Here is an 8,101-nt window from a genome sequence, read left to right as displayed (position 1 = left end):
GTTTATGGTTATTGGTTAGTAGGGAGGTAAGAGTTGTGGGTGGGATACTGAGGGCGGGTGTTTGGGAACGAAACTGATGTTATTCGGAGTTATGAGAAGTATTGTACTAGCCAGATTATAGTGAATTTAAAATGGTGTAATGGATCACAGGCTTATATACCACGTGGCTCTTCTCCACACTGCACTCTCACGAAGATGTGAGACAAAGAATACAAATGATCTGAATGTATACATGTAATCAAAAATGAAAATCTATATTGTAAAACGATGTGCATCTCAAAACTCTAATAAAATTGTGTTAAAAATATTGTGTGTTGGTAGTATATGTTAAGGATGTGCTTATTGTTTGTGTCGTATTGACCTATGTGTACTAAGGTGGAGTGAATAGTGGTTAGAGTTTAATTTGGGTAGTATAGGTTAGTGTTAATGATGGTTAGTGTAGGTGGGTTTGAGTCAGGTAGTGCATTAGACCAGGCATCATTGGAGTTATTTCCCCTGACTTTTTGAATTCAGACCTCCTGTTTTTCCTGTTTTTTGCTGATGTCGTTTTGCTGGCTGTTTAAGCGCATGATGCTCTATACTGGAACATAGTATCATTGGTTTATCCACACTGACATATTTAATTGACATATATGTCCATAGTAAAGTATACTACATGTACATTAAATCCTACTAGTGGGCCTGCATTACTGATTGTGTCACCCTCTTAAGCAACCTTTTAAACATGTTTCAGGCTAGCCACTGCAGAGCCTGTTTGTGCATTCTAAACTGTCATGTCAACCTGAGAAGTTAAACCCCTTTCCAGGCCCAAACCTTCCTTTTTCTTATATATAGGTGAACCCTAAGGTAGGCCCTGGACAGCCCATGGGCAGGGTGCAAAGTATGTAAGAAGGTACAACGTACTTTTTAAGTTTTACATGTCCTGGTAGTGAAATACTCTTAAATTCATTATTCACTACTGCAAGACCAATCTCTCCAATACAGTAACATTAGGATTGCCTTATTAAATTTTTGTGCATATATAATTGGGAAGAGATGGGATCCCACATTTGTTTTCCCTGGAATCACTATTTTAAAAACGCAACTTAATGATGAAGTTGAATTTTAAATTACAATTCAGAAGTGCCACTTTTAGAAAATTGGGATTTTCTTGCTGTAACAATTTAGTGCCTTCTGCTTGCCACTGAATACACATCTGGGGAGGGTGACAACTGGCTATGTGCATTCCCTCTAGACAGCCACATACAAAGGGAAAGTAAGTGACTGATGGGCCATCCTGGGCAGGATGAAAGGGAGGAGCTCACACACCTGAAAGGCTGTGTCCTGTCCTTACATAAGGGCTGCATATCCCCTGTAGTGGGTCTCAAGCCAGGGCAGGGAGGACATGGACTTGTGCACTTAATAATAATAATACTGGATTTTGTAAAGCGCGAACAGCTACCTCACGAGGAGGTGTCCCGGCGCTAGAGGAACCACAGAAGTCCTGGGGCGCAGATAGAAGACCTAGCGTGGCTGGGAGAAGAGCCAGGTCTTAAGCATCTTCTTAAAGCAGGGTTCAGATGGAGCCTGCTGGATTGCTTGAGGGAGGGAGTTCCACAGAACGGAGACGTTTGCTGAGAAGGTACGACCGCCAAGGCGGGCCTTTTTTGCTCGTGGGACAACCAATAGGACACGGTCATTAGACCGTAATGCACGGCTTTGGGAATATCTTGGAAGGCGTTCTTTTAGGTAAAGTAGGCAGGAGCCATGCAAAGATCTGAACGCAAGCGTCAGAGCTTTGAATTTTATCCGGTTGACCACAGGAAGCCAGTGCAGGGTTCGAAGATGCGGAGAGACTGACTGCTTGAAAGGAATTCGCAGTAGCAGCCTCGCAGCCGCGTTTTGAACTACCTGCAGTTTATGGGTTAGGAATTTTGGGAGGCCCAGGTAAAGACCATTAGCATAGTCAAGCCGAGAGGTGGCCGTTGCATGGACTACCATTTTTCTACAGATCTCTGGTAGAAGTTTAAGAAATTTTCGGAGGTTTCTGAGTTTACTTAAACAGCAACCAGCCACTTGTTGGATATGGGAAATGAAAGACATTTTATTATCCCATCTCACTCCAAGGTTTTTTGCCGAGTGACTGGGCAAAGGGGGGGGGCCCATCTCCACCGGCCACCATAGCTCTGGGGCGGGGGTGGGACCCTTACCGAAAAAGATAACTTCGGTTTTATTGGCATTTAGTTTTAGTTTGTTAATATTCATCCAGTGAGCAATGTCCTGGAGACAGCCTTTAAAGTTTGCGAAGGATTCCTGTGTCATCTCAGAGTATGGAAATACCAACTGGGTGTCGTCTGCATAAGAAATTGCCTTAACACCCCAGTTGGCAATTAGCGTAAAAAGGGGGGCCAGATAGATATTGAACAAGAGAGGGCTGAGGGCCGAGCCCTGCGGGACTCCACAGTTGAGGGTTTTAGGTGTGGAAGAAATCGTCCCAAGTGCCACCTTCTGCATTCTCTGAAATAGATAGGAGTTTATCCACCTCAGCGCGTTGTCTTGAATGCCTATATCTGCCAGCCGGCTGAGTAGTCTAGCGTGGTCCACCGTATCGAAGGCGGCCGATAGATCCAGGAGTACCAGCATAGCTGAACTTCCAGCATCCATCGACCACCTCACTGACTCGGCTACTTCTAGGAGCGCTGTTTCTGTGCTGAAACCGGGTCGAAAGCCAGACTGAGTTTCATGGAGAATGTTGTTGGTTTCCACGAATTTACTCAATTGGCGTTGTATCACTTTTTCCAGCATTTTTCCCGGGGCATCTCTTGGAAGTCTCCCTGACTTCAAAGGCCCAACTGCAAATAAGTGCTGGACCTCTGCCACCACCATCTCAGAATACTTCTGGCCTGAGGACATTGCACAGAAGGACTGCTGTTCTGCTGGAGGGACTGATACTCTGCTGTAGTGCTTTGTTGTGCTGACCTGCTGCCCTCTTGCCTGGAAGTGAGAAAGACTGGACCAGCATCTCTACATTCCAGAACCTAAGTATATCCAAGGGCTTGTTGTCTTGCATCCTGTTCTAAAGTCTCAGGGATATCAAAGACTTCTAAGTGTGCCACATCATGTAGCTCGCTTAGAAAGAGAACACAACACAACATTTGTTCATATCTCCTAATGTACCCTTCCCTGGGGAGGTGTAGCATTGCTACAGGTTCCCTGGTCTGCCACTTATGCAAAATGGTGTGTGCAATTAATTTAATGTGTTGATGTGTGGATGAACTCACACTCAACTCACATGATGCCTCTCTTGGGTAGAGACACATGTCTGCTATTTTAGCATATGTTGCATAACTCCACATGCATCAAACTACACAGGGCAAGGCAAGGTGATCTTGCTTGTCTTGGTTACTGTCATTCAGGGTATTGTGTTGCCCTTCTGCATCCTTGTGTGGCATAAGTACAATGAAAATCCATGAGGAATATGGGCATGAGTATCTGGCTTGTATTAGAGCAACGATCCAGTGTCATGTATTGTTGAAATACTTTTGTGTGAGCAGTTAGGTATTCACATTTGGTAATGAAATTGTCATATTTACTTATCCACAAATACGTGGCTCAATGGAACAGTGTTTTGGGGTCACACATCTCACATAGTCCATTGATTGGTAGTTAGTATTTTTGTACTTTGCAAAAATCTCGCTGTGTGTCCATTAAAAAGATGTGGCTTGTTGAGTCACTCTGACGTTCAAAAGGGAAACTACACATTGCTCATTGTACCATTGCAATGGATGTCATTGTTGTGGTAGCACAAACAAAAACAGCATGTGCAATTAACTTTAGATCCGTCTTCTTCAGCTTAAACGCACTATTTTTGTGTTTTTGTTTACATTAAATATGCACAGGTGGAAAGGATAAATGCCTACACAAAAAAAGAGAACTGTACTGGGTTCCTAAGAAGGTGGAATGATGTCCTACAGAGGACAGATAGAACAATCTGGCTAGGGGGCACTAACAAATACTTACTGGGAAGTTCTTGTTTCGAAACTGGGGAAATGTACATCTTCCTCTGCTGATGAGTGTTCTGCCTCCCCTGGAAGTTGTGTTGTTGGGATTAGTGTTGCTAGGCTCAGACACACAAACATCAGAGACAGAAGATGTAATTCCCATCCTTCCAATAACATTTGTGAATGCCAGTAAGGCATCATGATAGTCCCTGGCAAGGGTTTGCTTGTTGGACAGCATACAGCATACCAACAACGTTGCAATTGAAGACACTCGTTGATGCTACAAAGAGCCCAACTTGACCTCTAAACCAATTTTGTAACATATCCCTTTTTCTTTCGAGAGAGACAAATAACATGTCCTGGAGGTCATCATGTCTTGATGCGCAAACTGTGGATAAAACCCTCCTGCCCTGCATTGATTAAGACACTTTATGACAGCTCCTCTGCACTTTTGAAGCATTTCCTCCGGATTTGGCAAGGGGTGATGACTTTGTTGCGTCTCCAGATGAACTAATCCAGGATCTTCAACTGATGCAACTTGCAGAAAATGTCCCAACTCAGCACTTGGAAAGCCTGTTGAGTGGCAAGTTCAACCTCTACAAAGTCACATTATATTACGGTACATTACATTTAGGGGTGGGTGGAACTTGCTGAGTTTCACTCCGTGGAATTCTGTAAAGTTACATTAAAAACTCAGTGAGATTCTGCGTAGTTCTGCAAGGAGACAGAATCAGCACATTGGGTTGATCTTTAGAGCAGAGAGCTTATTCCATGCTGCAAAATCAGCATTAATGGCACCACGAAGCCAGCCAGATGTTGCTGCTTCTTTGCTGATGATTTAATAGATTTTCTACTTGAAGCCACAGCTTTATCAATGCAAATGGTCACAACTGCTCATGACTGCCTGTAGTGAAGTATTATGGAATTAAGAGTAAGAGAGTTGGATACTTCAACTGATAGGTTTATTAGCCACAGCTGCTGCAGTCCCAGAGTAACTGTCTCACATGGAATCTCTCCACTCCAACCTCATCAGTACATTCCACATTCCAATGACATAACACCATGTCATTGGAATGTATGCTAGATCACCACAATATCTCCCTTCTTTACAATAAATAAACAGAAACACATTACATAGAATAACATAGCATAAAAAACATCAATACATATATAAACATCTGATAATTAATACAAAAGAACATTAATCACGATATCTTAAAGGTTTCATTACATTCCGCCTGCTACTTCTGCGCTCGAGTACAGGATAAGATGAACCCTTGGATTCAGACCCAACAATGTCAGTAGAGATGGATGAAGGAACATGAGAATGTAAAAACGGTTTGGGTGAAATACAAGAATCATGTGAAAAAGCATCTTGACAATCTACCTTCACCACCCGTCCCCTGTTCCACCATTCATTTCTGCTAGTTTTCACTGCATTCTTAGTCACAACCTCAATTCTGACGGCAGGTTTAAATTTAGACATTCCCTTTGGAACATGATTAGGGTCCTTGATGCGAACCCAATCTCCTACACATAGTTTACTTTCAACAGGTCTAACTCTGTGGGTAGTGTCGTAATGATTTTTCATTTTACTTTGAAAAACTTCAACTTTTGGTCTTACAATTTTATCCATACTTAACAAATGATCACTTTTGTGTTGACACTCTCTCAACCAAGCAGGGCACAACTTTGAGGCAGGTGGACGTCCTCGCAACAATTCAAATGGTGTGATACCTGTTACAGCATTTGGACAACATCTATGTGACCACAGCATTTCTTCAACAGAGTTGCAAACATCAAACTTGTTTTGAATTGCCCATTGTATACACTCAACTAATGTGCGATTCATTTTTTCTACCAGACCATTGGCTTGTGGGTGGTATAAAGCAACACATTTGTGTCTGATAGCATTGTTACTAAGGAAACTTTTCATTTCCTTAGAAACAAATTGGACGCCGTTGTCCGATACAATTTCTTTGGGAAAACCTTCCCTTAAAAACAGACCTTTCAAGAACTTGACAACGCTAACAGTATTAGGTTCCTCCACAAATTTCACTTCCCACCACTTGCTGTAGTAATCTACCACTACAATAGCAAATCTTAATTTCCGTGGAAGCGGACCAAAAGGACCTATAAAATCTATGGCAATCTTTGACCAAACTGTGTTAGGTAATTCAACAGGTTGTAATGGAACTGCTTTTGTCTTAAGACCTTTGTCACTAGAAGCACAGATAACACATCCCCGCACACTTGCTACAATGGCAGAGTCCATTCCGGGCCACCAATAGCTGTCTCTAATTTTCCTTTTGGTTATAGTTTGACCCAGATGACCCTCATGACCATAAGAAATAATCCTTTCCCTTAATGATACTGGTGGAATAAACTTATCACCCCGTACAAGCATCCCCTTTTCTTCAATGGATAGTTCATCTGCCACTTTGAAATAAGGTTGTAAATTTTGAGGCAGATTTTTTTCTTTAGGCCACCCACTCATGACATACTCCCTGACACTATCCAGTTCCATATCTTTTGAAGATTCATCTAACCATTCACGTTCATTAAAAGTGGTGTCATGACAAATATCGATACATGCAATTAAACATTCTTCATCGTTTTCCTCACAATTCTCTTGATAATCAGTGAAACTTAAGGGTGAGCGAGATAAATAATCTGCCCTTATGTTTTTACCGCCTGGAATGTATTCAATTGAAAAATTATACTGTAAAAGTTTTGAGCTCAACCTTGCTATTCTAGGGGTGTGATCTTTGATAACTGTCCCACTTAGAATGCTAACCAAAGGCTTGTGGTCAGTTTTGAGTACAAATTTCCTTCCCCAAATAAAACATTTAAATCTTTCCACAGCCCAACAACAACTCAATAGTTCTTTTTCAATGACAGAGAATTTTTTTTCATTCGACCTCAATGATCTTGATGCAAACCCAATTGTTACTTCATTTTTCCCTTTCATCTGAGCAATGGTAGCACCCAGACCGTCATTGCTGGCATCCACAGTAATAATACATTCTTGTGAAGGTTCAAAAGGTGCAAGGACTCCGGCAGAAATTATTTCTTTTTTCAACCCTTCAAACTCCACTTGACATTTCTCTTCCCAAGAGAATTTTACGTCTTTCTTTAACAATTCCCTCAAATTTACAGTTTTCGCTGAAAAATTCTGAATAAATTTTGAGTAAAATTCACAAAGTCCTAAAAAGGAGGCCACATTCTCTTTAGACTTAGGCGTCGGCGCTTTAGTGATAGCATCTACTAAGCCAGGTCTAGGTTCCACCCCTTTTTCCGAAATTACATGACCTAGATATTCAATTTTAGTCTTTGAAAACTCACATTTTCCCCGATTGGCCACAATACCAAATTTTTTTAATCTCTCTAATACATCACTCATACGTTTGTCATGACTAATCTGATCTTTCCCCGCTATTAAAATGTCATCCTGGAAAGTCACAACCCCATCAATACCTTTCAGTACATTCTCCAACACACGTTGAAAAACAGCCGCAGCCGATGCAAGACCGAAAGGCATTCTCTTAAATTGGTAGGAACCCATAGGAGAAACAAAAGCTGTTAAATGGCGTGATGATTCCTCAAGTACCACTTGATGATACGCAGATGCTAGGTCAATTTTTGAAAATAGCCTAGCACCTGAAAATGTACTTATGATATCATCAATCCTGGGCAAAGGGTGTGAATCAACCCAAATTACTTTGTTGAGACACCTTAAGTCGACACACACTCTCAATTGCCCATTTTTTTTCCTTGCGATGACCAATGGACTTAACCATAAGGATGATTCTATTGGTTCTATTACACCATCATCACACATTTTTTTTAGAATGTTATCCAAGTCTTCACGTACACTGAATGGTACATTTCTCAATTTGTGTTTCACAGGGGTAAGACCCTCTTTGACCTTAATCTTGTGTTTGAAACCATTGATTTTGCCTAACCTGTCACCAAACACAGTAGGAAACTTCTGAACCCATTTGATATTATTCTCGCCTCTCGCAACAGCCTCTCTATTTTCCTCACCATCAGTCACTAATGAAACTTGTACATCTCTCCCAGGTCTAAGCGTCATCCCAAAAAGACCCTGGTGATACCAT

The sequence above is a fragment of the Triturus cristatus genome, chromosome 8 (assembly GCF_964204655.1).
Source record: "Triturus cristatus chromosome 8, aTriCri1.1, whole genome shotgun sequence".
Classification (NCBI taxonomy): domain Eukaryota; kingdom Metazoa; phylum Chordata; class Amphibia; order Caudata; family Salamandridae; genus Triturus; species Triturus cristatus.
This window is presented reverse-complemented; position numbering follows the sequence as displayed.